At 43.7% G+C, this 27,979-nt stretch overlaps 1 protein-coding gene across 4 annotated transcripts in view; it reads left to right on the top strand.

Moving 5' to 3' along the window:
• The first annotated feature begins 11,912 nt into the window (after nt 1–11,912).
• Nucleotides 11,913–27,979, top strand: part of DRD2 (dopamine receptor D2) — a 72,393-nt gene continuing 56,326 nt past the window's right edge. For 2 of the 4 annotated variants that reach the window (XM_079954811.1, XM_079954808.1), the window contains exon 1: nt 12,390–12,744. The gene's annotated coding sequence lies outside the window, so the exon portion shown is untranslated. Of the gene's footprint in view, nt 12,079–12,389; nt 12,745–13,250; nt 13,341–27,979 lie in introns of those variants that run through there. The other 2 variants (XM_079954809.1, XM_079954810.1) reach the window with 2 other exon arrangements.

Below are 27,979 nucleotides of genomic sequence, written 5' to 3'. Positions count from 1 at the left end.
CTAATATAGGCCTGCCATACATCCAGATTTTTCCAGACATTACCAGGATTGATGTCCAGGGGTAGGGGTGGGGATTTCCAAAAGGTAGCGCTTTGTCCTGGATCTTAGGCGAGTCAATCGAAAAATTGCTCTTTTTGGTGTTTTTGTTTTAAAAAAAAAAAGCTGAAAAACTTTCGTGTTTTCCTAAAAAGAAGCTCAACAATTTTCAGGGTGTCCTGGTTTTTACTTTTTGAAATATGGAAAGCCATGGAATATGGAAATAATAATATTTATACCCTGCCCTCCTGGCTGGGTTTCCGCAGCCACTCTGGGCAGCTCAACAGAATATTAAAAACACGATAAAACATCAAACATTAAACATTAAAAACTTCCCTAAACAGGGTTGCCTTCAGATGTCTTCTAAAAGTCAGATACAGTGGTACCTCGGGTTACAGCCGTTTCACATTACAGACTCCACTAACCCAGAAATAGTACCTCGGGTTTTAAACTTTGTTTCAGGATGAGAACAGAAATCGTGTTCTGGCGGTGCGGCAGCAGCGGGAGGCCCCATTAGCTAAAGTGGTGCTTCAGGTTAAGAACAGTTTCAGGTTAAGAACGGACCTCCGGAACGAATTAAGTTATTAACCTGAGGTATTTCCTTCACATCTGATGGGAGGGCATTCCACAGGGCAGGAGCGTCTACCTAGAAGGCCCTCTGTCTGGTTCCCTATCTGGTTCACTTACCACAGTGAGGGAAATGCCAGAAGGCCCTCGGAGCTGGACCTCAGTGTCCGGGCTGAACCATGGTGGTGGAGACACTCCTTCAGGTATATTGGAGCTTAGGGGCCTGCAGTTCAAAGTAAGAATTGCCACTGAGCTACAGTTCACTTGTGTATTTTTGGAGATGCTGTTCCATTCTGGCACACACTCCTTTGCCAACTATTTCTAGCCTCACACTATTTCTAGGAACCTAGAAAGCTGCATCATACTGAGCTGAACCATTGATACATCCTGTATTTTATGCACTGACTCACAGTGGTTCTCTAGGACTTCCCAGCCCTACCTGGAGGTGCCAGGGGTTCAGCCTGGGACCTTCTGCTTGGTCTACAAGGGAGCTAGGCCACTTGCTTAAAGTGACCCTCTGCCAGCAACTTGCCCTGCTCCCTCAGTCCTCAGTTTTTCTTTCCTTGGCTCTCTTTTTCTCAGCCAAACATGAAATAATTTGCAAGCAAGCAAACTGTTTGCCCACACAAATGACCACTGCAAGCTCTCACAGCCATTGTTGTCCATATCTTATTCATTATTGCACCTTCCAGGTAGTGAAAGGATGTAGGAAGGACAGCTCTGCTCAAGAAAAGTATCTCCTTCCTGTTGCCCAGGAAGCATCTTTTGCATCGCCTCCCCTATCCCCACATAATCCAAAATAATTGCTCTCTTTTGGGTATCTGGCCATCTTCATTACTCCTGAGGCTGAAAACTCAGCTCTTATCTCTGCTAGGAAATATTGTGTACTGCAAGACTAGCATCCATCATCCAGATATGAAGGCAAAAAGGAGAAAAGGCGATGCCAGTATCTGTAGCCCTTGTTAGCAGCATCTGGTCAGGCTTCATCCACAAGAAGGAAATTAATTCTCCCCCTCCCCACTTCACCCACCCAGCCTTCCAGCCACTCATGGCACAAAGAGACGCCCCCCACCTTTCAAAAGAAGGGGAGGCAAATATGCTTATTTAACAAACTACTGTTTATTTCCTTACACTCATTTGCATTTGAAGAAGAAATCCTAAAGGAAATGTTTTCTACAGCAGCAGCAATTTCTGTTTAAATTAACAGAGTTTGCCGACAAGGGCTACAAAAAGAGAGGTCTTTGAGGAACTGGAGGGAGTCACGAGGAAGAACGGGTTATGATAAAGTGAAGAGTTACAGGTATAATGTACAGGATTTATTTTCATATTCAAGTCTCTGCATATAATAATGTCAACTTCGTTTATCTTCAAACAGCCCTTCAGGGGAGAGCAGGGGAGTTAATATCCACTTCCAGAAAATCCAAGCAGTTTAAAGCTATAGCGTGTGAGGGCTGTGAGTGAGTGTGTTTAAGTGACTATTAATCAGAAATGTTTTAACATTTTCAGTGCCCTTTTTGAGGGGAACACTCATGGCTCCTGTTGGTTGAACCTCCAGGGACCGGTGGGATATACTGCTGATTTGTACTCAGTAAGAATCTAGATTCTAATTTTCACGCATTGCGTACCAGACAGAAAGTGAAACTTCTGAATATTAAGAAGGCTGAAAGTACCATCACCTATTCCAGCCTCCTGCATCCCATAGTAGCCTCCCAGGAGCAGAACATAAAGCCAGCATCCTTTCTCTGCAGCAGCTATTCCTTAGGGATGTACTTCTTCTGAAACTAGGATTGTAAATAAATAATTGTAAATCCATAAATAGCAACACCCTAGAGGTCCCGGGCCCTAAAGAAGTTAGATTAGCCTCAACTAGAGCCAGGGCCTTCTCAACACTGGCTCCGACCTGGTGGAACGCTCTGCCTCATGAGACCAGGGCCCTGCGGGATCTGATTTCTTTCCACAGGGCCTGTTAGACAGAGTTGTTCTGCCTGGCCTTTGGTTTAGAATCAATTTGATTCCCTCCTCCCCCCCTTTTCTTTTCCCCTTTCTCCTTCTGCGATGAGGCTGCATTTTAATGTTTTAATTGTTTTAATGTTGTATTTTAATCTTGTTTTTTAAGTTGTATTTCAATCAACTTGTTACTTGTTTTTATTATTGGTTGTTAGCCGCCCTGAGCCCGGTCTTGGCTGGGGAGGGCGGGGTATAAATAAAATTTATTTATTTATTTATTATTGTGGCTATAGCTGCAATTATGCACCCATTTTCATGAAAGTAAGACCCACTGAACTTTATCACTTACAGCAATTCTGTGTAAATTTGGACATCTTTAAAAGAGGGTATGGCAAATGCACCAAGGATAAGGTTATCAATAGCTAATATGATGGCTGCATTACCTCCAGTATCCAAAGAGATTTGTCTCTGAATACAGGTTGATAGGAGCATGTGGGCTATCTGGCCACTGTGGGAACAGAAAGATGGACAAGATAACCTTTGGACGGATCCAGCTGTTGGGCCAGCTCCAGGGGACCTCAAGACAATGGTCCTAATTTTCTACTGGTCTTGTAGCTTTCATGGTGCCTGAAGCATCCGACAAAGTCATTAATGGAGGACCTTTTTCATCCCAAGGGTTGCATTATTCCCTTCTGGAAAACCTTCTAGATGCCAGAGAGAAAAGTAGGCAAAGCAATTCATGTAAATTGTGTTTTAAACTAGTTTCTATACATGCTCACATACCTCTCTGTCCTCCATCTGGGCAAGCAACAGCAGAGATCAGAATTCAAGGACTGGCAAAAACACTCAAGGAATTTAGAAAGCCAGGACAATGGAGGTGGGGCCTGGGGTGGGGAGGGCTGTGGCCTGGGAGATTTCCAATGGCCAGATAGAGAGGCCTGGAGGGCTGTCGAGTTTCCCTGTCCTTGTTCCCTGCATTATTCCTTTGCCTCTAAGGTTTTGAAACCTCCTAATTCCTAGAGCTGGAATTTATGTCTTTTCCCTCCTTCCTCATCAAGATTCTCTTTCTGCCATCCTCTTTCTACTTTCTTGTTCAACCCACTTCTTGGCCTTTAAACTGCCTTTGTTTTGTTTATTTGTTTTTTAATATAATTTTTATTAATTTTAACATATAAATTATAAAGTGTACCACAAAACTTGTCACTTATATAATCTTTTTAGACTTCCATCAGCACCTCTGATGATCCACCATTTTAACCACTTCTTATGCATTTCTAAACTTTATATTGCCTTTACATCTCTTAACAAATCATCCTTCCCCTTCTTCATTTTTGCAATACTTCCATTAATACTCCTCACAAAACTTCTTGCAAACCTACAAACGTCGTCTGCTCTTCACAAATACTTTTCAGATAGTCCGTAAATTTACTCCAGTCTTCCGTGAATTTCTGGTCCCGCCGGTTTCGAATCCTTCCTGTTAGTTTATCTAGTTCTGCATAGTCCATTAGCTTCATCCTCTATTCCTCAATCATCAGTAATTCTTCTTGCTTCCATTTTGGGGCCAATAATATTCTTGCTGCTATTATTGCATATAAAAAGAGCTTGCATTCCTTTCTATTTATATCCCTCCCAACAATGCCAAGTCAAAATGCTTCTGGTTTCTTTATAAATGTATATTTCAACATTTTTCCATCTCATTATATATCATCTCCCAGAAGCTTTTCACCTTTTTACATTCCCACCACATGTGATAAAATGTTCCTTCTTTTTCTTTACATTTCCAACATTTATTACTAACTTTATACATTTCCGCTAACTTTACGGGTGTAATATACCACCTATACATCATTTTCATCACTGCCTTTGGATGGGCCAGGCCATTGGCACATGGCACATGGCAGCTGAAGAGTCTTCTGCTCATTTCCTGGGGAGAAAATTGTCTCTCTGAATCCTCTGATTACACGCTAATTGGACATCTATACCACATATATGACCTGACTGAGTAAAGTAGCTCTTAGCATTACATGGGTTGCTCTCTTTCTTTCAGGACCCAAAAGCTTACACCACCACATACCGCTTTAGTTTTCTGTGTCAGATGTTACACTGATAGTGTTAACGGGTTCCAGTGCTGGGGTCCTTCCACGAAGGGTTCTTTCTGAGCAATCTACCCACGATTTAATTTCCACTCTGAAACTACAGAGAATTCCTTCCAGCCAGAAAGCATATTGTATAATTAATTCTGAAGCACTATTTGACTTACTTAGCATTAATAAGTCAAATTTCACACCTCCCAGCTGAATTACTGTCAGAATTAGATTTGTGTCTCCCAAATACCACCACCCTTTCCTACCCAACATGCATTCACCAGAGGAGAAAAGCCCATCTAATCCAGTATCCTTTTCCTCCAACTGCAGTCAATCCATTGCTTCCAGGAAGCCGGCAAATATATGAATATGTGAAGCTGCCCTTTGGATGAGTCAGACCATTGGTCCATCCAGGACAGCAGTATCTTGCTCAATACTTCCAGGAAAGTCTCAGCGGGTCATAAAGGCAACAGCTCTCTAGCTACTGGTACTCAGGGTAGACTGCCACTGAACATGGATGTTCTGTACAGTCCTCATGGCAGGATTGATCTGAACCACTGACGAAAAGGTGTATCAGTTTGTCTCATTCCCTTCTAAACTTTCTAAGCTTGTGGCCATTGCTACACCTTGTGGCAGTGAGTTCCATGAAGGCATGGTGTGAATAAGTCCTTTCCCTCTTCTGTCCTGAATCTTGTTTATTTTTTTCATTCATTCACCCACTCACTCACTCGCTCATTCATTCATTCATCTATTTATAGCACACCATTCACCAAGTGGAGGTACACACATCATTAAAACAATAGCATTTCTAAAATCCCACACATGTGAAACAGAGCAAATCATTACTTAAAACCATTGATAATCATCCTTCAGAGAGGCTGGTGAATGGAAAATTCAGAGAACAAAGCATCAGGTGCTAAACCTCATTTCCTCCCAAAGGCCTGGGCAAATAGGTGCATCTTCAACTGTGAGTGAAATGGCAGTAATATCAGTGCATAACACACCTCAGTGCAGAGATTGCTTCCATAAGTGTGGGCCACCACAGAGGAAAGCACCAATTCCATTGGTTTTTGCATCAGTTTTCTGCAGAATTTTAGAAACCCTGATCACTGTCTCCACCACTGCTGCTATCTTAGTCTAAAGCCTTCCTGGTCTAGCAGCCTATTTTGGGAACACAAGCTGGCAAAATGATTCTGGGAAGCCCATTGCCTTCCATTGCTGATGCCCTTTGCATGTTCACCAATGTCTGCAGTTTCAAACAAATAGGATGCTTAAATAAGCAATGGGGTATTTAAAGAAGCATTGCTCCAACAAGATGTTTTAGACAAGGAGTGGCTTGCCTTTTAAGTATGAGGGCCTCATTCACCCTTGCACAGTCCTCAGAGACCACATGCCACTGGTGGGCAGGGGCAAAGGTGGGTGTGGCTACCGTGCCCCCCCCCCCATGTACACACAGGCTGCAGACAGCTAGACACACACACTTCATTTAATATGTGCACAACTGCAGTCAAGGATTAACACCCCCTCACTGCAGGGCCAGGGAGAAGTGCTTTGCATCCTAGCAGAATGTTCGGCTTTACCTTCTCCAGCACTGTCTCTACATGGTTGTTGTTGTTGTTGTTTTGCATTTGCCACCCAAATCTGTGAGTTCTTTGTGAACTGGGGGGGGGGGGGCTGCTGGTGGAGAGATGAAACCCTGAACTGGGGGTTAGCTTCTCCCAGTTTCAGGATAATGCTTTGTGTCCCTCCCGCACTCCCTGCAGTTCTTGCCCTAATTTGTAATGACAGGCTGTATGCCTGAAGCATGAGACTTAGTACTGCTTTCCCCAAGTATATTTTAATTATATAATAATTTAATTCACAATCTCTCTCTCTAAATGTCTGACTACTTGTTACCTGGAAAATCCTCAACTATCGGGGTTTGTAACTTGGGGACAGGTCTCCCACCCACCTTCTGATGCATTCTCTCTTTTTTTGCATATAATTTTATTATGTTTTCTGTTTTACAATTTAAAGTACTCATTTTACATCCTTAAGGTATCAATGATTTCCTTTCTTCTCTTTCCACGGTTCATTTTACATATCATAAATCCCTGCATATTTTACGGAAACTATACCATTCAGTATTCCATTATTACATCCATCACAACTTATTTACACTGTTGAATTTATCTTAATGCTGCCAGCGTTTTCAGCTGTACACAATTATTTCCCATATATTCAATAAACGTTTTCCAATCTTCTCTAAACATATGTTCTTCTTGTTCTTTTATTCTATATATTCTATATTCTGTATTTTAATATTTTGTTGAAAGCTGCCCAGAGTGGCTGGGGAAGCCCAGCCAGATGGGTGCCGTATAAATATATTATTATTATTATTATTATTATTATTATTATTATTATTATTATTATTAGTCTGAGAGCCGTGCGTATTCTGTCAACTTAAGTTGCCATTCTTTTTTGGTTAGGACCTCACTCATTTTCCATTTGGGGGCTAACAAAACATGGGCTGCAGTAGTAGCATACATAAATAACCTTTTTTGACACATGGGGATTTCAGTCTGAATTATCTCCAACAGAAATTACTCTGGGGGTTTTTTTGGGGGGAAGTACTTTTAAACACCCCTCCCAATTCATTATGGATCATTTCCCAACACTCTTTTACCCTTTTACAAGTCAACTATCTGATGCATTCTCTGTCTCTTGTTAGCATCAAGAATATGAGCTTCAGGAAAAATGGTTCACATTCTACAGATGTTCATTCAGCAGTTAGAACAAAAGCTAATGTGGTGTGTGTGTGTGTTTTGTGTGTGTGTGTGTGGTGCCTTGGTCTCCTACATTGAGTATGTGCAGTAGTAGCTTGATTGTAAGAATGGAGGAGGAACATGAGATCTAGGGACTGAGGGTGGTTGGATATAATGTAGCTAGTGTAACTCTCTTGAGATTGCTGTGATTTTAGGATGACTAAGATGCAACCTCCAGGCTTGGGTGCAGTCTACTTCTCAAGGGAGGATACAGGGGGAATGGCAGAATAAGTCTGTTGTCTTCGTACACTATCTGTACGAAGGCATATGGCTTGGAGCTCTTCAAAAGAGGATGCTGGGCATATGGGAACACACACACACACACACAAGTTTGACCCAGCAGAGGACTTTGTGTATTCTAATTCAGGGATGGGGAGCCTGGGGAGATGCTGTTGGATTCCAGCTCCGAGCAGCCAGCACGGCCAATGGCCAGGGATGGTGGTAGTTGTGGTATAGAAAAATCAGGAGGGACACAGGCTCCCTGTTCTCTTGTCATTCATTCCATCACATGGGCAGGCAGGCACGGAACCGTTCTTAATGAGAGAGGAAAAACGAGGTGACAGTCAATATAAATAAGATTATTAGGGACAGCTGCACAACACCCCCACTGCATTATTGAAGCCTGTAAATAAAAATGGCTGTATTGATTGGCACATACAGCCTTGACACGTGATAAAGAATCAATGGAAAGCAAAGTCCTAATCTGTAGTGTCTCCTGTTCCCAGCTCTGCTGTGGCACTTGCAATTTTATATTAACAGCACTGCTATTTTTCTGTTCTAACCCTGCCACCACCCCCCTTTCCCTGCCAGTGGCTGGATATAAAAGAGAATTGAGGGTGGGGGGAGGGGGTTGCTAAAAGGCACAGAGGTCTAAAATAATTACAAGTGGCTTTCTGAGCTTAGAAGAAGCTGAAATATCTGAAAGCAATAATTGGTGCCTCGCACTGCCTGTTGTTCGTCGGGAAATGAATGCATTGACTCTGTGATGAAGCACAAAAGGATATTAAGACCCAGGGATAAATATATAATAAGAGGTGACCTATAACTACTGCAGTTTGAGCAGAAAGCAGATTATATTAGACAGATGGAAAGGGCAACACAGAAATGCTCCCTAGTTTACTTGGGAAGCGTAAGAAAAAGACATTGCTACTCAGCATAAGAAGATTTTGCTAAAGGTGCAGATATTGTAAAGCAGCCTGCTGCCCTGCAGATGCTTCCATCAGCTCTAGTGTGCTGGTTGGGGACAGTGTGGTGTAGTAGTGTTTGGAGCACTGGACTAGGACCTGGGAGACCAGGGTTCAACTCCCCACTCAGCCATGAAGCTCACTGGGCAGCCTTCGGTCAGTCACTGTCTCAGCCTAACCTACCTCCAAAGGTTGCTGTGAGAATAAAATGGAGAGCGGCAGAACCATGTCTGCCATGCCATCTTCAGCTCCTCAGAGGACAGGTGGGATATAAATATATCATAATCTATTATGTCTTCTGGAAATTTGTTTGCCCATCTGTTCTCTGAGGATCTGCACCCATCTTTTTGGTTCCTTCGAATCCTCAACCAACACTGGGTATGAGACTACTAGTAAATGAATAAATAAAGGTCATTGTAAAGTATACAATAGGGGTAGTGCGGGCAAAACACTGACAATTCCATGCCTTGGTCTGCTGGGCAAGGAAAAAGTGGATATGATCAACTGCAGGGGGCTTTGTACTAGTGCAATGTTGTGTTTCACGGAGGTGAGCTAGGGCAGCGAAATCTGTAGGATAATGCAATGGTGCAGCGTTGCAATGGTGCAAGCCTGATTAAGTATGGTTGAAGGTGAGGGGGATGGGGGATGGGGATGGGGATGGTTACCCTGGGGAAGAGAGAGGATGAAGGGAAACCCAATAGCCATTTTCAGATCTCTGAGCAGCTGCCAAGCGAGAATATAGAAAAGATCCCAGAGGGCAGGACTAGAACCCACTGAAGGAAATGGTTGGGAAGCAGATTTCTGCTAAACTTTAGGAGAAGATTCCTAATGGGAAGAGCTGCTCAACAGTGGAACTGTTTGCTACAGAAGATGGTGGTCAGAAATGCTGTCACTGAGTGATTCCTACATTGAGGAGGAACTATGGGCTAGATCAGTGTTCTTCAACCTTGGGTCCCCAGATACTGTCAGACTACAACTCCCTTCAACCCTGACAGTTGGATAAGCTGTCTGGGAATTATGGGGACCGTAGTCCAGCAGCATCTGGGCATCCAAGGTTGAAGACCACATAAGATTGGATACCTTCCGAGTCCCTTTCCTACTGAACAATTCTGTGGTTCCAAGGGGTTGGCACATCTTCCCTGCAAGTAACATCTGGAGCACTTGGGACTTGTTTAGTTTGGAAGCAGTGACTAAAGGGATACAATTATGATCAGTGTGGCTAAAGAGGTCTTTTCCTCAGGAGTCATCAACAAAAGTTGATTGATCAGTTCTGGACAGACATTTCTGTACATAATTCATGTGGGGCTCACTGTTCCAATTGTCACTAGATCAGACAGGTTTTAAAGGATTTAATTTTTAAGGATTCCTAGGGGGAAATGCCTGTGAGCGGCTTCTAGCCATGATCATAGAATCATAGAATTGTAGAGTTGGAAGGGAACCTAAGGCTCATCTAGTCCACCCCCCTGCAGTGCAGAAGTCCCAACTAAAACATCCATGGCAGATGGCCACCCAACCTCTGCTTAAAAACTTCCAATGAAGGAGAGTTCACCACCTTCCAAGAGAATCTGTTCTACTGTTGTACAGCTCTTAATGTCAGAAAGTTCTTCCTGATGTTGAGTCTGACTCTCCTTTCTTGTAACTTGAAGCCATTGGTTTGAATCCTACTCTCCAGAGCAGGACAAAACAAGCTTGCTCCTTATGAGGAACGGCTAAGGGAGCTGGGCTTGTTTAGCCTGGAGAAGAGGAGGTTAAGGGGTGATATGATAGCCATGTTCAAATATATAAAAGGATGTCACATAGAGGAGGGAGAAAGGTTGTTTTCTGCTGTTCCAGAGAAGCGGACACGGAGCAATGGATCCAAACTACAAGAAAGAAGATTCCACCTAAACATTAGGAAGAACTTCCTGACAGTAAGAGCTGTTTGACAGTGGAATTTGCTGCCAAGGAGTGTGGTGGAGTCTCCTTCTTTGGAGGTCTTTAAGCAGAGGCTTGACAACCATATGTCAGGAGTGCTCTGATGGTGTTTCCTGCTTGGCAGGGGGTTGGACTCAATGGCCCTTGTGGTCTCTTCCAACTCTATGATTCTATGATTCTATCTTCCATGTGATAGCCCTTTAGATACAGTGGTACCTTGGGTTACATATGCTTCAGGTTACATACACTTCAGGTTACAGACTCCGCTAACCCAGAAATATTTCCTCGGGTTAAGAACTTTGCTTCAGGATGAGAACAGAAATCACGTGGCGGCGGCGCAGCAGCAGTGGGAGGCCCCATTAGCTAAAGTGGTGCTTCAGGTTAAGAACAGTTTCAGGTTAAGAACAGACCTCCGGAACGAATTAAGTACGTAACCAGAGGTACCACTGTATTTGAAGGTGGCTATCATATCTCCTCTCAGTCTCCTCTTTACCAGGCTAATACCCAACTTCCTCATGATAATGAAACATCCACATTTAAAGCCAACCAACCTCCAGGGCCCAGGTGCTGAGGGAAGGCAATGAGGCTGTGGTGGCTGTCACCTCCATGACCTTTTGTGAGCTTCCAGCTGTTGGGAACATAAAGCTAGGCTAGATGCATCATCATTTTTAGGGCTCTCTGCCGTTCCATCATGTTCCAGGATAAATGAACGCAATAGTGTTTAGTGCAACAGTCTAAGGACATTGTGTGTTGAAAGCAACCCAGGGTCGTCTGTATGCGTCTGAACAGCTCCTCAGCACCATTCGGTCGTCCCTCTCAACCCTGACCCATTAGTGTCTGTTTGAGATTTTCCCCTGCATCCATCTAACTCGTCTCTCTACACCCCTTCTTCCATTCACGCAAACAGCGCTGTGACCCCCCCCCCCCCATTTCCGCTGAAATCTACCCATTTCTACATGTGTATCAATACACTTTGGTATTGCCAGATACTTCTCTCCATTAGGATGAATGGCGGTTTTCCGTGTATCCCTTTGGGAGCTCTCCGAGGTCCTATCAAAGCTCCGTCTATCGATCTGTCCCGCAGCTCTCTAATCTGTTCTGAATCTCTTTCTCACCTCTAGTTCGACATCCTTTTGTCTCTCGATCTTTGCTTGTGACTTTAGAGCGCTCCCCCCCCCCCGCACTCCTCGTGTGCCTGACACCAGACTCAGCTGCATCGGAGGTCCGTGCGGACGGGGTGCGCCTGCGTGTGCAAAGCAGCTGCTCCCTTCAACGTAAGGGAATCGTGTGCCACTGGCTGCCTAGGGCTTGTAGCAGTGCCAGGCGGGTTACGGTCTGTTTCTTACCCGTCAACACTATACCACACACACACACGAGTCTCCGCCCCAACCTGAGCCACCGCCTCCTCCCTTTTCTTTTCCTTCCCTTTCGCCGACTCCGTCGGAGCTGTCCGTCCTCTTGGTGCTGAATTATCTTCCCACCTCTGCGTCTCCCGGGTGTTCCGTTTTGATTCTGAGAAGAGGCAGGGCAACTCCGGCTGAGGTGCGCTCAGCAAGTTCCTCGCCAGCCAGCGGCCGCTATCCCCTGGGAAGCCGACGGGAGTGGCAGGAGGGGAAGGATCTCCAGAGCTTTTGCTGCTCGGAACAGCATCACAAAGCTTTGGCTCACCTTGAAAGATTCCCTTTCCCTTATCTCCTCCTCCTATTGTTATTTTAAACTCTACAAGAGAATGAAAGGGAGGAGCGCCCTGTTCTCATGAACCCCACTTCAAGAAACCCTGTCTCCCTTAAACGGAGCGACATAAGAGCTTTGCCCAACTCAAGCTGCTCTCCTGAGAAGTTGGAGGACATAGGGTGGGAGCTCCTACTCAGTCAATGTCCCTTTTTCCAAGAGGCTGACCCTCCTTAGCCCCAGGAGGTTCTGTCTGAGAACAGAAATAGTCTCTCTTGGTGGGGGGAGATTCCGAGAGAGAGTGCCTCTTCTCCACTGGGGGGATCCATGCTGGTTTGGCAAGACCCTACTAGCCTTGCTTTCTCTCTGGGTATCTCCAGAGATCCCATGGAGATGGGAAGTCTGGCAGGAAGCAGGGAGAAGTGAGAAGAGGAGGAAGAGAGGAGCAAAAACGTGGAAACTTTTGGATATACAGGTCAAGACGTGAAGTCAGCACTGTGGTTCGTGGTTCTCGCTGTCTTATCTTATGGCTTGAAGGTAAGGGCAAAATCATCAGTATTTCACTTTCTCTTCAAGGATAGCAGAAACTGTCTTCTAAGGGTGTAAAAGGTTCAGTGGTAGCGATGGCTCAATAAATAGTAATGTATTACATATTCACCTATTTGTAGGGGGCACAAAAAGATGGGGGGTATCAAAAGACAAAGAAATATGTATTGTATAAGCATGACTTGAGAGAACAACTGAATACTTTTCACTTAGAAAACACATTTTTTCCAGAATGAAGATTGGAAGAGTTGCAAGTATGAAAGATTTTCAGATGTTAAAACTGCGAAGATGCTCTCTTTTGTGTGATGTGTGTGTGTTTGTGTGTGTGTGTGTGTGTGTGTGTAATGCTTGTAATGTTTATTAAATATTTGTATATATTTTTTTAAAAAAATCTTAGAATCTGTCATAGTGAATTTGTTTTACTCCCATTAATCAGATAACAAAGTAATCAGAGCAACTCCAGAGGTGTAGGCAGAACAACTCCAGACTGCAAGAAATGAATAAACAAATGAGAAGTGATTGTGGAGCAAGAAGCATTTGCAGAGGCCTTTTGCATTGCCCCAAGATGAAAGGCAAAGTTTAGAAAGGTGGGTGGAGAGGAGGAAACAGCATCTGCTTTGACAGAGCTTTTTATGAGCTCCGGCTCCCAATGCAATAATGTAGACAGACATCTGGATATAGTACTGTTTCCACTACAGTTCTTCCTCTTCTCTTCTGCACATCAGCAGGCAAACTCACCTCATAATCACTGCAGTTTTATTATAGATGTATGCTTTTTGGCATTAATCTCTTTATGCCAAAGCAACCATTCACACAGCATTGTTGAATGTGCAAAGAGTGTTTCTTGTTGATATTTCTTGCTCTCACAACACCAGGAAGTCAATCACCTCTATTCCCATTTTGCAGGTGTGAGACTGAGACTATGGCAATCCTACCCTCTACTGTTTCTCAGCTTTAAATCTATCTCCTCTTTTCAAGAAATCAGTGGCAAATGTTAGATGGGAATTGGTTCTGGATCCTTCTTCATCCACTGCATGCATAGATCCATCATTCAAATGAAGAAGTTACTTTGAACCATCTTTTTAAAAATCCCTTTTGAGTGTTGCTTTGCACAATTGTTATTTTTTCTACACTAGTGACCTCATCCATCTTCAGGCACCTATTTGCATCAATATTGTAACTTGTGATCCATGGCAGATCTTGGAGGTCTCAAATTTCAGCGGCTCCTTTAGTGGCATCAAAATTTGGTGCACCTCCACCTCTGCTGTGATTTAGGTGACCATGGATACAGCCCATGGAAAATTTAAGGGTGCACTGGGTAGCGGAAGGGCTCCAGACCCACACTTGGGGGGGAACTGCCATCACCTCTGTATTCCGCCTCACATCCCATGATCCACACATATGTGTGGTCAAGATTGCATGGGTGTCGTGTTTAGGAAGCAGAGAGAAGAAAGTTTTGTGTTAAATTAGCTCTTTCCTAGTCCAATATAAGATATTGACCAACAAATTCTTAACAGAGCGAAGGGCTGCAGTTCAGGAATCGCACTGGCTAACTCAAAGTTTGTGATCACCAGCGAGGGCAAGGAAAAGTTAGTGATACAAAGGAGCTGGGAGAACACTGCAGTTCTCATTTCAGAAGAGCTGCACTCTCCACACTGAAAAGATCTGGGTACACTTAAAGAACATTGCTCATTTATTTTGTGCAAATATGATTAATCACTCAAGGGCCCTGACATGGTGCAATCTCCTGTTTATGTATTTTTTTTGTCTTTCCGAACAACTCTCTGTGGGTTGCTACTGGCAACCCTGAAGGAGTTGGCTGCTTTTTTCCCTTTGTCCATAAAAGAAGGAGTTGTTACACACACACACACACACACACACACACGGTCTGGTTCCATTATTTCCCCAGAGGAATGTGAGTTTCCTATACATACATATAGTGCTAATTTTTTTATATAGAAAAAGAGGTGCCAGAACTCACTCTGAACACCTCCCTTGTAGTCTTAGAATTGAAATGGTACCCACCTGGTAAGAAAAGAGAGGTTCTGGCTGAAAAAAAGCCATACATACATACATACATGCATGCATGCATGCATGCATACAGTGTGTGCTGTTTTGGTTCATAGGAAAATTCATCTAACATTAATTACCAATGGCACATCAAGGGATCCCCCCCCCTAAATAACAAGAAACCTTGATTGCTTTTTCATTTGAGCAGTGAAGATCCAAAATGATCTTGGAGTGGAAATGTTGAAGGAAGAGAGCAACAAGAAGCAAGTTGGTGAATCAACAGTGTTGAGCTGGAAAAGTTAAACAGAAAAACTGTGTCAGTGAGTCTACAGGCAGAGGTGCTGATGGAAAAAGTGATGGTCTCACTCAGAATATTCCATTTGGACAGGGGTGTCATTAAAATATTCCTGTAGTGCAGAGGTTCACAGACTGGTTGTCCATGACTTCTTTTTGCAGAGTCTGCAAAAGGCTTTTGGAATAATCCAGAATATCTGTATTGACCTTGTACGTATTTCATTTGCCTTCTCTAACAGTTGACATAGAGGCTAATTTTAACCAAGGCCTGGTTACTGAACACGCTAATAAGATCTGAGCTTAGTGCCCATGATTTTCAGAATACGGAGCTGGCACAGTCTACTAATTCTCCATTTAAAAACTACCAGTTAAAGAAAGGCCCACAGTAATGAAAATAATGTTATGTATGCACTTTGATTTGCAGATTTTTTTTTTTTTTAAAAAAAGGTTTATCTAGTGGTCCACAGGGGAGAAAAATATTTGAGAACCACTGATGTAGAATGTGCTGACCATATAAATTAACAGCTCCTTGTGTAACAGATAGGTCCACAGTTCTCTTGGCACATGCTGAGAATGTCAGTGTGATTTGACTGTTGCCCCCATCCATTTGAGGAAAGATTTAAAGTAAGCATATTAGCTTAAGGGAAAAGAGAGAGAGAACCAGACGGTCTTCTCGATAAGCACATAAATTGTGTAAGGAGGTTGAAAAGGAGGATAAAAGTTATTCTGTCTCTCAAAATACCGAAATTTGGGGTAACACACTAAAAGGGAGGATCAGCTGGCATAAGGTGTTTGTGCGTTGGGAAAACCTTTAAGTGAAGATGCATCTACAGTAGTGGATGGAATTTATGGTACCTTTATGGCACAGAGGCTGAAAAAGAATGAAGGTCCAAAAGCTAGACTTTTTGGCTGCTGTCCTGGCCATTTTTTGATAGCCAGAAAAGCATGAGACATGGCATACCTCTGACTACCCGTCAGTTACCAATCAAGTAAAAATGATGCATCATGCACTTCTATTAACTGCATTTATATCCCACTTTTTCTTCCAAGGAGCTCAATATGGCATGTATGGTTCTCCACTCCCCACAGCAACCCTGTGAGGTAGACTAAGCTAAGAGAGACAGTGACCGCCCCAAGGTCACCCAGTGAGTTTCATGGCCAAGTGGGGATTTGAATCCTGGTCTCCCAGGGGTCCCAGGGGCCCCTGACCATTAGGTCCAGTCGTGGCTGCCTCTGGGGTTGCGGCGCTCATCTCGCTTTATTGGTGTACAGCTTCCGGGTCATGTGGCCAGCATGACTAAGCCGCTTCTGGCAAAGCAGAGCAGCACACGGAAACACCGTTTACCTTCCTGCCAGAGCAGTACCTATTTATCTACTTGCACTTTGACATGCTTTTGAACTGCTAGGTTGGCAGGAGCAGGGACTGAGCAACAGGAGCTCACCCCGTTGCTGGGATTCGAACCGCCGATCTTCTTATTGGCAAGTCCTAGGCTCTGTGGTTTAACCCACAGCACCACCCGCGTCCCTCTCCCAGATCATAGTCCGACATTATACCATGCTGGTTCCCATTTAAGTACCACAACAGGTGACCAGCGTTTCACCCTCCCAAATTGTTTCCCCCTCCCCACCACTTCCATTGCACTTGTGCATGAAAGACAGAGTTGGATACCCCCCTCCCCGAACCCTCTTCTTCATCCTCCCTCCTCAGAATATATATATACTAGACATGCTGCTTCTGACTGGCCACCCCTGGTGGGAACCAGAAAATCCTGTACCGGCCACTGCCTGACTGCACATAAGAATTCTTATGTCCTCTAAACCCTGTGTAATGCATTGCATGAGCACCTTCACTCCATGCTAACTGAAAAACAAAACATGTATTGGACATGCCAGGATGCCCTGCCCCTGTTAATATGTTTGAGGAATGCCTCTGATGCCTGGAGCGGCTTCCTTTTCACACACAGGCATTTGTTCTTTGTATGCGCTACAGGGCTTTGAATGCCATGTTATCCAAATGCCACGCTCGTGCACTTAGCATCAGCAAACCCCATATTACCATAATAATTATTTCAATAGCCTGCCTATTGCTCAGCAATAATCCTAATATGTTACTAATTAAACACAGAACACAGGGGTTGCTGTACGCAGCAAGTTTTCTGCATGCAACAGCAGTTGGTTCAAGACCTTGCAGGATATTACAATGATTTCCATTTGCCAACTGATTACCTCCTCTAATAACTGCAAATAATGCTGTTGTGGAGTTCTTAGGGCAGCCAAATGAGCAGCCATCAAAGCAAAGGGACGCCAGTTAGCATCTAGTAAAGATTTAGACTATGTAGTCCTCATAGATCATGTACTAACAGAACGGAAAAAAAGTTCTCTCTCCCACTCTCTCTTTTATTCCTGGTGGTTGTTTTTCTGAGAGATATTTTATGGACAATCTTGGCACAAGAAAAAGAGGTTGATTAATGGAAGGGTTCCTGTGTGCATGCTCTTCACTTTACCATGGATTCCACTTTACCATGTCAACATGGATGTGTGAATCATCATTATTATTCTTATTAGACTTGCTTGCAACCTGAAGGTCTCCGAGCGACCTACAGCACATTGAAAACAGTGACATAAATACAACACACAATAAAAATGAATGGGCCACATGACAGATCTAACACTGAAGACAGAAATTTATCACAGCCTCTCCAAGCCAATGGGTCACAATCACACCATACACCTACCTAAAGCATGTATAAAACACATGGCTAACCAAACAAATAATGGGCACTGTGTTTGTTTGGGGTGTGGTGAACTGTAACTCTGTGGAGGGTAAACTACAGTTTCCCAGGATTCTTGGGGGGGGGGGGGCATGACTGTTAAAGTGCTTTTAATATAAGGTGTAGATGTGACCTAAGTTCTACTCAGAAATGAATGGACTCAAGTTAGTCAAGTGCATTAAGTTCAATGATTCCCTGAGTCTCCTCTGAGTACAGCTCAGTGCTTTGAAAGAGGTGAACCTAGGAAGCTACCTGAAATTAGATCACTTGTGCATCTACAACCCTCCGATGAGCAGCAGATCTCCAGAGTCTCAGAGGGAGAGAGGTCTTTCATTCCTCTTACTTGCTGCCTGATCCATCATCTGCTACTAGGAATTCAAAGTTGGAGCCACTAAGCTATAAGACTCCAGTGCAAATTCTGTATGACACCATGTATTCTTTCCCAAAACTGCCTTAAAACTTCCAGAGTGAACTATTATACTGCATGCTGGAGAGTCCTGCTGGTCAATAGGGATCACACAGCACCGTTTAAAAAAGCAGGGATTTAATATTGCTTCATGACTACTTAATAGTGTGTTAATAAACATGAATGGAGCTTCTCTGTGTCCTGTGCACTCAGCTGTCAGTCACAGTCAAGCATCACATATTTGTGGCCATACAGTGCATTATATTAAAGGCACGATGCGCTTCTTTATCTCTCTGTGTTTTATTTTTTAAAACAACAGCAATGGGTGGGTTACAGGATGGGGCTCATGTTGCACAGAAGGGGTTTCGATCTATTCTGCTCCCCAGGCTACAGTTCCGACCAAAGTCTTCCCCCAGCTGCAATTTGCCTCTGGGGAGAAGATGCTATTGGCTTTTTAAACAGCTTGTGGAAAAGGGTGCTGCAAAGTAAAGATGCTTAAGCCAAGCAGCAACTTTTAACTGAATGAAGCTTCCATGTTTTGCGGCAGTATATCTTTGAGGACTTGCCGATCGAAAGGTCGGCGGTTCGAATCCCTGCGGCGGGGTGCACTCCCGCTGCTCGGTCCCAGCGCCTGCCAACCTAGCAGTTCGAAAGCACCTCCGGGTGCAAGTAGATAAATAGGGACCGCTTACCAGCGGGAAGGTAAACGGCGTTTCCGTGTGCGGCTCTGGCTCGCCAGAGCAGCGATGTCACGCTGGCCACGTGACCCGGAAGTGTCTCCGGACAGCACTGGCCCCTGGCCTCTTAAGTGAGATGGGCGCACAACCCCAGAGTCTGTCAAGACTGGCCCGTACGGGCAGGGGTACCTTTACCTTTACCTTTTATCTTTGACGGCACTCTGTTTGTGAGCTTCCCGGGGCTGACTGCTCTCCAGGATCATGTCACATCTCTCCCATATCATTTTGTGCAATCCATGTGGTTTCATGTGCTCTTTCCCCATGACCCATTCAATTTCCTGCTCAGTTACGTTCTAGGCTGTAATTTTTTTTTTTATTATTATTTTTTTTGCTGCTTGCATTTATTTCAATGGAGCCTGGTTGCATCAAATGGCATTTGCTCCTCTCTTTGAGTCTTATGGACCTCCGGGTAGCTTTCACTAGTTTGTCTCCAAGGCTAGTCCCTCTCTGAGTAGATCCATTGAAGTGAATGGACCAAGTTAGTCATTCCCATTCACTTCAGTCAGTCTGCTCTGAGTAGGATTAGCATTGCTTGCAATAGGCATGATTGCCCTTCGTTCTAGTATATCCTTGCTGGAATAGAATGCCAGGCTAGAGGGACCTGACTTGTACTGATGCAGAAGGGCTACTCATACCATCTTATGTACTGAGTGCAGCTGGAATCATCAAATCAGAAGGTAGCTTGTAGGTCATCTAGTCCAACCCATTGCTTAATCAGGATCTGCAATGCGGGATGAAACAGCAGCATCCTACAGCATCCCTGGCTGATGTCCAACCTGCCTCTTCATACTTCCAGTGAAGGCTAGCTCACAGTTGGCAGAGGCAGCCTCTTCCGTGGTTGTATGGCTCTTAGTGCTACAAAGTCTTCCCACTTCCTTGCCATTTCCACCTGTTGGTTCTAGCCCTTCCCTCTGGCACATCAGAGGGAATAACACAAAAAGAACCTGCAGGATCAGGCTGATGACCTGTTCTCACAGGCTGTGGGAAATCTGCAAGTAGGACCTGAGTGCAACAGCAACTCTCTCCTCTACAATTCCCAGCAACTGAGGCATGAGATAGGAACACAAGAAGAGCCTTTTGGATCACACACCAGTGGCCCACCAAGTCCAGGACTCTGCTTTCACAGCCAGATACTCCAAGGGGAAGCCCACAAGCAAAGACCCAAGCACAAGAGCATTCTCCCTTCCTGCAGTTTCCAGAAAGTGGTATTCGGAAGCATTACTGACTCCAGCCATGGAAGCAGAGCACAGCCTCCATCATGGTTGTAGCCATTGATAGCCCTCACCTCTGTAAATTGGTCTAATGCTTTTTTAAAAAGAAGCCATCCAAATTGGTGGCCACTGCTGCCTCCTGTGGGAACAAATTCTATAGCTTCACTGTGCATTGTCTGTCTTGAGCCAGTGTGGTGCAGTGGTTAAGAGTGGTAGACTTGTAATCTGGTGAACCGGGTTCATGTCCCCGCTCCTTCACATGCAGCTGCTGGGTGACCTTGGGCTACTCACACTTCTTTGAAGTCTCTCAGCCCCACTCACCTCACAGAGTGTTTGTGGTGGGGGAGGAAAGGAAAGGAGAATGTTAGCCGCTTTGAGACTCCTTAGGGTAGTGATAAAGCGGGATATCAAATCCAAACTCTTTACTTCTTGATTCTATTTTTTTTAAAAAAAAATAATATTTGCACTTTCAATAATAGGAACAGAGAGCATGCTTAACCCCCCTCCCCTCCCTCTGTCCCACTTACAACTTCATACCAAATACAGCATGTATACATATACCATATGACTTGCCTTCCACACTTTTCCTGGTTCCTTTTGCTTTTCTACTGCTCTGCGTAATCCCCATCTTTTTAATCATCCAATTTGTTATCTATTTAATACTCCGTTTCAACTCTGCTGGATTTACACGAGACCTGCTAAGCTATGTATTTGTCTATACTAGTTCTTGCAATAGTCATTGAACATTAACCATTCCTCCTTATACTCCTTATCTTTGTTTTCTCTTATCCTGACCAGCCAGTTCAGCATATTCAAACATTTTACACTGCCATTCTTCCTTAGTGGGTACTATACTTGTTCTTCACCTTTGTACCAATAAGGTTCTAGCTGCAGTGGTGGCATATAGTAGTAAACTCTTTTGTTTTGGTGGGACCTCTGTTGTTACCATCCCCAAGAGGAAAATCTCAGGTGTTGGGGGAAAGTTTTTAAAAGTATCTTTTTAAATTCATCATATATAGTTTCCCAATATTCCTTAATTATTTTACAGGACCACCGCATGTGAATAAAGATCCCTCAGTTTCACTGCACTTCCAACATAAACTTTTTTCCTTTTTAGACATTTTCGAAAAATGTCTGTCTTGTGTTCTTTCAACGTTCAGTTTCATTGATAGTCCCTGAGCTCTAGTATCGTGTGGGAGGAAGAAAAGCTTTTCTCTGTTCACTTCTCCACACCATGTGTAATACAATGCATAATTTTATAAACTTCTGTCATATCACTTCTTATTCATCTTTTCTCTAAAAAGCTCCAGGCACTGCAACCACTTCATAGGGTCATTGCTCCATCCACTTGGTTGACCTTTTCTGGACCTTTTCCCAACTCTGCAATATCCAACATCCAATACTTCATCATAGCAAGCAGTCTTTGATAGCTTTCTCATCCATGAATTTGAGTAAATTCCATCGTTTAACTATGCTTCGTTTGTCCCAAATCTTTCAATGTTCCGTTTCATGGGATGTCTCTAGTGTTGAGAAAGAGAGGGAGAAAAGCTTTTCCTTGTTCACTTTCTACACACCATGAGTAATGTTATGCACCTCTAATTTTAGATGCTTCTTGGGCAAGTTTCTTTGCAAACTACTGCTGTGTCTCCCCTTCAAATTTCCTCTTCACCAGGCTAAACACACTTGTATCTTGCAACAGTTCCACACCATCCCAGTCACACTGGGTGCCCATTCATTTTTACTCAATCTCTAGTGGTAATTTTCTCAAACAAGGTGTGACACAGGAGCTTTCTCCGCCCGGCGTTTTTGTTTTTATTTGTGTTAACGTTGGCATCGCAGCAAGTAAATATGACAGCACTCTCACAATTGCGGGGGAGGAGGCATGAAGTGGCAGCACGCGGCTCACAGATTGGTGGAGGCTGCTGCTGATCAGCTGCCCGTGTGGTTTGAGCCACTAAAAAGTAGCAACCATATGTTTAACTGGCTGTATGCAATTCATCTACCTGTCATTTTTGACACCCGTGGGGGGGGGGGTGAAGATCCAGTTCATGCATTTAGCACAACCAAGTGGGAAAGCTGTGCTACGTCAGGCTGCAGATGGCAGAGAACAAATGTTTCTTTGTTCACATATATATGCTTTTAAAATCCTCTCTGCATTTATAAACCTAGCATGTCAGGGAGATGATGATGATGATGATGATGATGATGATGATGATGATGATGATTTATTTATACCCCGCCCATCTGGCTGGGTTTCCCCAGCCACTCTGTGTGGCTTCCAACAGAATATTAAAATACAATATTATTAAATACAATCTATTAAACATTAAAAGCTTCCCTAAACAGGGCTGCCTTCAGATGTCTTCTAAAAGTCTGGTAGTTGTTTTCCTCTTTGACATCTGGTGGGAGGGCGTTCCACAGGGTGGGTGGATTACTGAGAAGGACCTCTGCCTGGTTCCCTGTAACTCGGCTTCTTGCTCGGCACTGGACCTCAGTGTCTGGGCAGAACGATGAGGGTGGAGACACCCCTTCAGGTATACTGGGGTTTAGAGAGGGGTTTAGACTAGGTTTCCCCATGGCACGATGTATTTCTTTGTCAAGGGGAAGTTTGGGTGCATGTGTGTATAAGACAGAGAATTAAACTTGTGGTCTCCCACTTACAGCCTGAAGTGGAACTTGCATGCAGGGGAAGTTTTGCCACTTGGCCACACTGAGTAAGCAAACTGGTCCTTCCACAGTTCTCTGAAAAGCAGGAAGGCTTTGCTGTCAAAGTAAAATCACTCCTCGAAACATTCTAAAAGCAGCATATTGTCTGCCTTAAACTATTCTTAATAATAAGTACCACCTCCTTTCCCAATTATTCCTTCTCCCATCACATTTCCTTCAGCTGTCCCTCAAGTGTCTATTTTTAACCTTGTGATTCTTGTTCAATAAAGAAAGCATCACAACTGCATATGTGCTGTTGCTTATCCCCTTGTACATCTTCCTAATTATCTCCTCCTCCTCCTCTTCTCCCCATAAAGAGACATGTGTTTTTTTGGCTTCAGCCCGCTCCTCCTGCGCCTTCCACGCAGCTCTGGAGGAGGCAAGCATGTGGAAAGTACAAATCTGTGATTAGCCCATTCAGAAAATGTAAATGTTGCCATCTTCATCTTCTATGCTGTGCAGCACACATGGTGGAGGTGGGGAAGGGAAGGTGTGTGTGAGAGAGGACCAGCTTGCAAAGCCAAAGCAACATCAGGATGCCACATTTAAATGCTGTTCATTGTCTGGAGCAAACATTGGTTGGGTTACCATGTTTTTCAAGCACCAAACAAACAAACTTAGCATGTTGCCTGCATGGAGAAGTCATTGGTAGCAGCTTATCAGCTTGAAGGCCAGGACTGAGGCCACTGGAGCAATATGTTGGCTCCCGTTGTATGTGTGTGTGTAGTCAATATGAATTTTGTGTCCTGCCAGCCTTATCTGCCTCTGTGTGCGTTCCTCCATTTATCTTGAATCCACTCCCAGGCCAGCCATTGAGACACTTCACTTCCTGAAAGAATATGTTGGGAGCATCAGGTTGCTTTTTTTTTTTGTATAGTAGAACTGTGAGTGATTATTTCAGATAGCCTAATTGGTTCAAAGTCTGGTTGCATATGCACACCCAGTTGTTTGTAGAACATTGGCTGGAATGATGGGAGTGCTGAATCTCTGGGTGAGGAACCTCATTAGTGAAAGGGAGTTTCAAAGAGTTGCACTCTCTGCTTGGGGTTGCTATTGTGTTGATCTAAAACAGGGCTGGATCGCTTAAGGCTTTCTAGATGTTGTGGACTACAACTCTCATTATCCCTGACCATTGACCATGCTGGCTGGGGCTGGTGAGTGGTGGGATCCCTTGCAACAACTGGAGGATACCACATTGGCTGTCCCTAGCCTATAAGGTGGGGAACCAACATCTCGTGAAGGAAGTATTCTGGCATTTCTCTTGACTCTTTGGAGCAGTCTGCACAGGCACGTCGCACCACTTGATTTGGGGAAACCTCATGGCTCTGAATAGCAGGATACAGCTGCAGAAATAGACAGCTGAAATGGTCAGAGAGTAGGATACCTTTTTCTCCGAGGAAAGGCTGAAGCATCTTTGTGGTTAGAAAATAAGAGAACTGGGGGAGGATGGGACATAGTGGAAGTATATAACTATAACCAGTGTGCAGAAAGCGGCTAGAGAGAGGTATTACTTCATCTCTCGTAAGGCTAGAACTCAGTGCTGTCCAACTCAGCCTCTTGTTTTGGTGACTTTAAAAGAGGATTAGAGGGATTCATGAAGCAGCAGGAGGAAATGGGTGGCTGTTAGTGAAGATGGCAACATGGAACATCCAAATTCAGAGGCAGTCTACCTCCGAATACTATTTGCTGATGAGACACTGTCATAGAGGGCTGTCACTTTCTCATTCTGTTGGTGTTTCCTGGAGGCATCTGATCAACCACTGTGGGGTGCAAGCTGCTGCAACAGATACTCTATATTTCTTGACAGAGTGGGTATCTTCTTAGGTTTCATCTGAAGGTGCATACTGACTCCACTAAAAAGTATTGCAGCGAAAGTGAAATCTGTCGCATCTGTGAATAGCCCTTACTTGTTCTGTTGTTTGTTTGCTATTGTTGTAGTATTTTTTAAATCTATTATCCCACTCTTTGACTCAAAAATTGGCAAACAAAATGAAATAACAATAAATGACAACAGTATTTAAAGGCACCGCTTTTGAACAGTTATTAAAAGCAATAGTCATTCAAATCCTTAAAAGCAGCAGTAGAGCTAGATATTAAATCTCTATTTGGATACAAAATTCTTGATCAAGTCCATACGCTGGATATGGACATCTGAAAAGAAACTCCATGTTCCCTCCCCAGGAATCTTTTTGCACTTGGAAAACCTGAATGGGGGCCCTGGTTGAGGAAGCTTCTTCCTTGGAGCTATCCAAGGTCCTGAAAATCCAACCAGGTGCTGCAGGCATCCACCATATCCTGCAATCAGAACAGTTCAGGACAGGACAAGAGCATTCAAAATGCTGCCAATACATGTTATCTAAGATTTAATCCTAGAAAGGTCATTAATTTGTGCTGGTATTATTGATGTGATTTGCTGAAACTGGCTTGGAATAGGTGCTGTTCCGCATGTCCAAATGCTGCTTGCTGGATTCTCAAGCTGGTGTTAACAGTGGTCATCCAGATGCTTTTCAGTTTAGGTTTATTACATTTGTACATCACTTTCCACTGAGAAATCCTCAAATCAATTTCAAACCAGATTTTTTTAATTAAAAAATGCAATAATAAAATCACCTAAGCATCATTATTTTAAAAAATAGATATAACTATGCAACCATATCATCGGCACTACCCAAACTTCTGGAAAGCGATGATGTCTTTGCCTGGTGCTGAAACAATGACCAAGTTGGCAGGAGGTGGACCTCCCTGTGGAGATCATTCCATAAATGAGGGGCTACTACAGAGAAGTCCCATTCTCTCATTGTCACCCTTGGAGGTCATCTGCAGTGAAGGGCCTCAGCTTGTGATCTCAGGGTCCAAAGAGGTTCATATTGTATTATTGTATAGGGGTCCTAAGCCATACAAGGTGTGAAGGACCACCAGGGATCTCCCCACAGCCTCTGGATGCAGGATCAAGTCCCTGCTGGAGAATGGTGGGAGATAAGCTAGATAAGGAACATCTGGGGGAGAGACTCAGGTGTTGACAGTGAGACTCCAGAGTATAATTGAGGGAGGAGGAAGGGAATGGGTGGGGTGGAGAGGGCTTGGTGGGATCTTGATTTGAGCCAAAGCCCAGCATGGAAAAGGGGCTGGGGGGGAGCAAATGGGCTATGAAGGTCAAAAAAGCACTTTGAATTGGGCTCAAGGACAAACCAGTAGCCAGTACAGTCAGGCCTGAACTGGTGTTACATGTCCATGTCTTCATGTTCCACTTAACAAACTAGATGCCACATTCTGCACTTGCTGTTCTTTCCAAACAGCCCCAAATATTTCTAATTTCTAAGCAGGGCCTCACTTAGTCAGCTCCCTGCTGTTTTTTGTCCCAGCATCTGGCAATCAGAGGAATATTCCTCATTTTTCACCCTGCAAGTAAGGAGCAGATACATTTCTACTCTCCCTATGGTTAGGGAAGATACAGGAAATGCCTTTGCAGTTGGCTGGGAGCTCTTTAGCTTACAATAAAATCAAATTGACTGCTTAAAGCTGCTTCATTTTTTTCCCTGCGAACTCCATACAGCTTGTAATAACAATTAAAGCTTTTTCAATTAACTTGGTTCTCATGGGGGCAAACCAAAAGTCAACATGTTCTTTTCTATGCAAATGAAGAGTTCTGCAAATGAATATGATGGTGATGATTTACAGCTGCAGCCTGTAGCAACTTTATGTCTTCCATTCTGCTGGGTTTGCCGTACCAAAAAGGAATAACAAAATCATTTATATTTATTCATTCACTTAGTTACGACATTTGATTGGCTTCCCAATCACATATGTTTTCTGGGCAGCTCACAAAAAATTAAGGAACAAAATATAATATTAACAATACCATACAAAGCACTAAAAGCAGCACAAAATCTGGTTCTTTCTGGAAGATGGTAACTCAGTAGTTCCACTGTGCAAACGATTTAATGAGCACAACTGAAAAGTAAACTTTTCTAAAATTCTTCTGGGTAAAGAAATGTGAGATATTTGTAGAGCTGGGAAGCCAGTTTTGAAGTGTCCTGATCAAATGTATATATTCCTCTCCAGGACTGAATATTTTGTAAAATCATCTTTGACATAAGCTAAGCAATGGACAGTTCTGTGAACAGTGCTGATTGGCCAATCACCATGGCATGCCCGTTTCCAATATCTGAAGTAAATCTGCAATCATTTTTCAAATGCTTGCATTAAGATGGAGGGAGGGCTGAGTTGTGCACAGAATTCTTAAAGAACCACCTACCAAAGGTTTCCTCCTTCAAGCACTAGAAAAGCAGCAAGACTGGAAGCTAACCTAGCATTTAGCTTTCATAGGGCATGCATCTGTCATGCACATCGCACAGCTGGGTTCACTGGGCAGGGGCATCACACAACATTTGGTCTGGCTTTGTGTGACACCATTGCTTTGAATGAATAAAACTTTATTTGCGTTAGCCATCGGCCATAGCAACAAAAGAACATTGCAATATACACAGAACAAAATAAAAATCAATTATATAAAACACAGTTTAGGGTCCTGAATCAGCAATCAAATAGTGGACCTTATTCTGATTGCCCCAGCTAAAAACCTTGCAACCTTTGCTGTCATCTGCTCCTCATGATCTGCCGGGAGGAAAGACAGTGTGGCAGTGGTTGGGCAACCTGGAATGGACAATAAAAGAGGGGTGATAATCTCATTCCTCAAATCTTTATAAAGAGTGCAAGCCAGAAGGGCATGTGCCACTGATTTAGTGATGCCATCTCTGCAGGGACATAAGCGTTTTTCATGTGGAATCTGTTGGAATCATCCCTCAAGTACAGCCGAGGGCAATATTATTATTATTATTATTATTATTATTATTATTATTATTATTTATTTGTAGCCCTCCCATCTGGTTGGGTTTCCCCAGCCGCTCTGGGCGGCTTCCAACAAAGATTAAAAATACATTAAAATGTCACACATTAAATACTTCCCTGAACAGGGCTGCCTTCAGATGTCTTCTAAATGTCAGGTAGTTGTTTATCTCTTTGACATCTGATGGGAGGGCATTCCACAGGGCAGGCCGTCTGCCTGGTTCCCTGTAGGTTTGCTTCTCGCAG

This window comes from Podarcis cretensis, assembly GCF_951804945.1.
Source record: "Podarcis cretensis genome assembly, chromosome: 15".
In the NCBI taxonomy this organism is placed as follows: Eukaryota; Metazoa; Chordata; class Lepidosauria; order Squamata; family Lacertidae; genus Podarcis; species Podarcis cretensis.
Note: the sequence above shows the minus strand (reverse complement) of the source record. Positions and strands in the feature narration are given on the sequence as shown.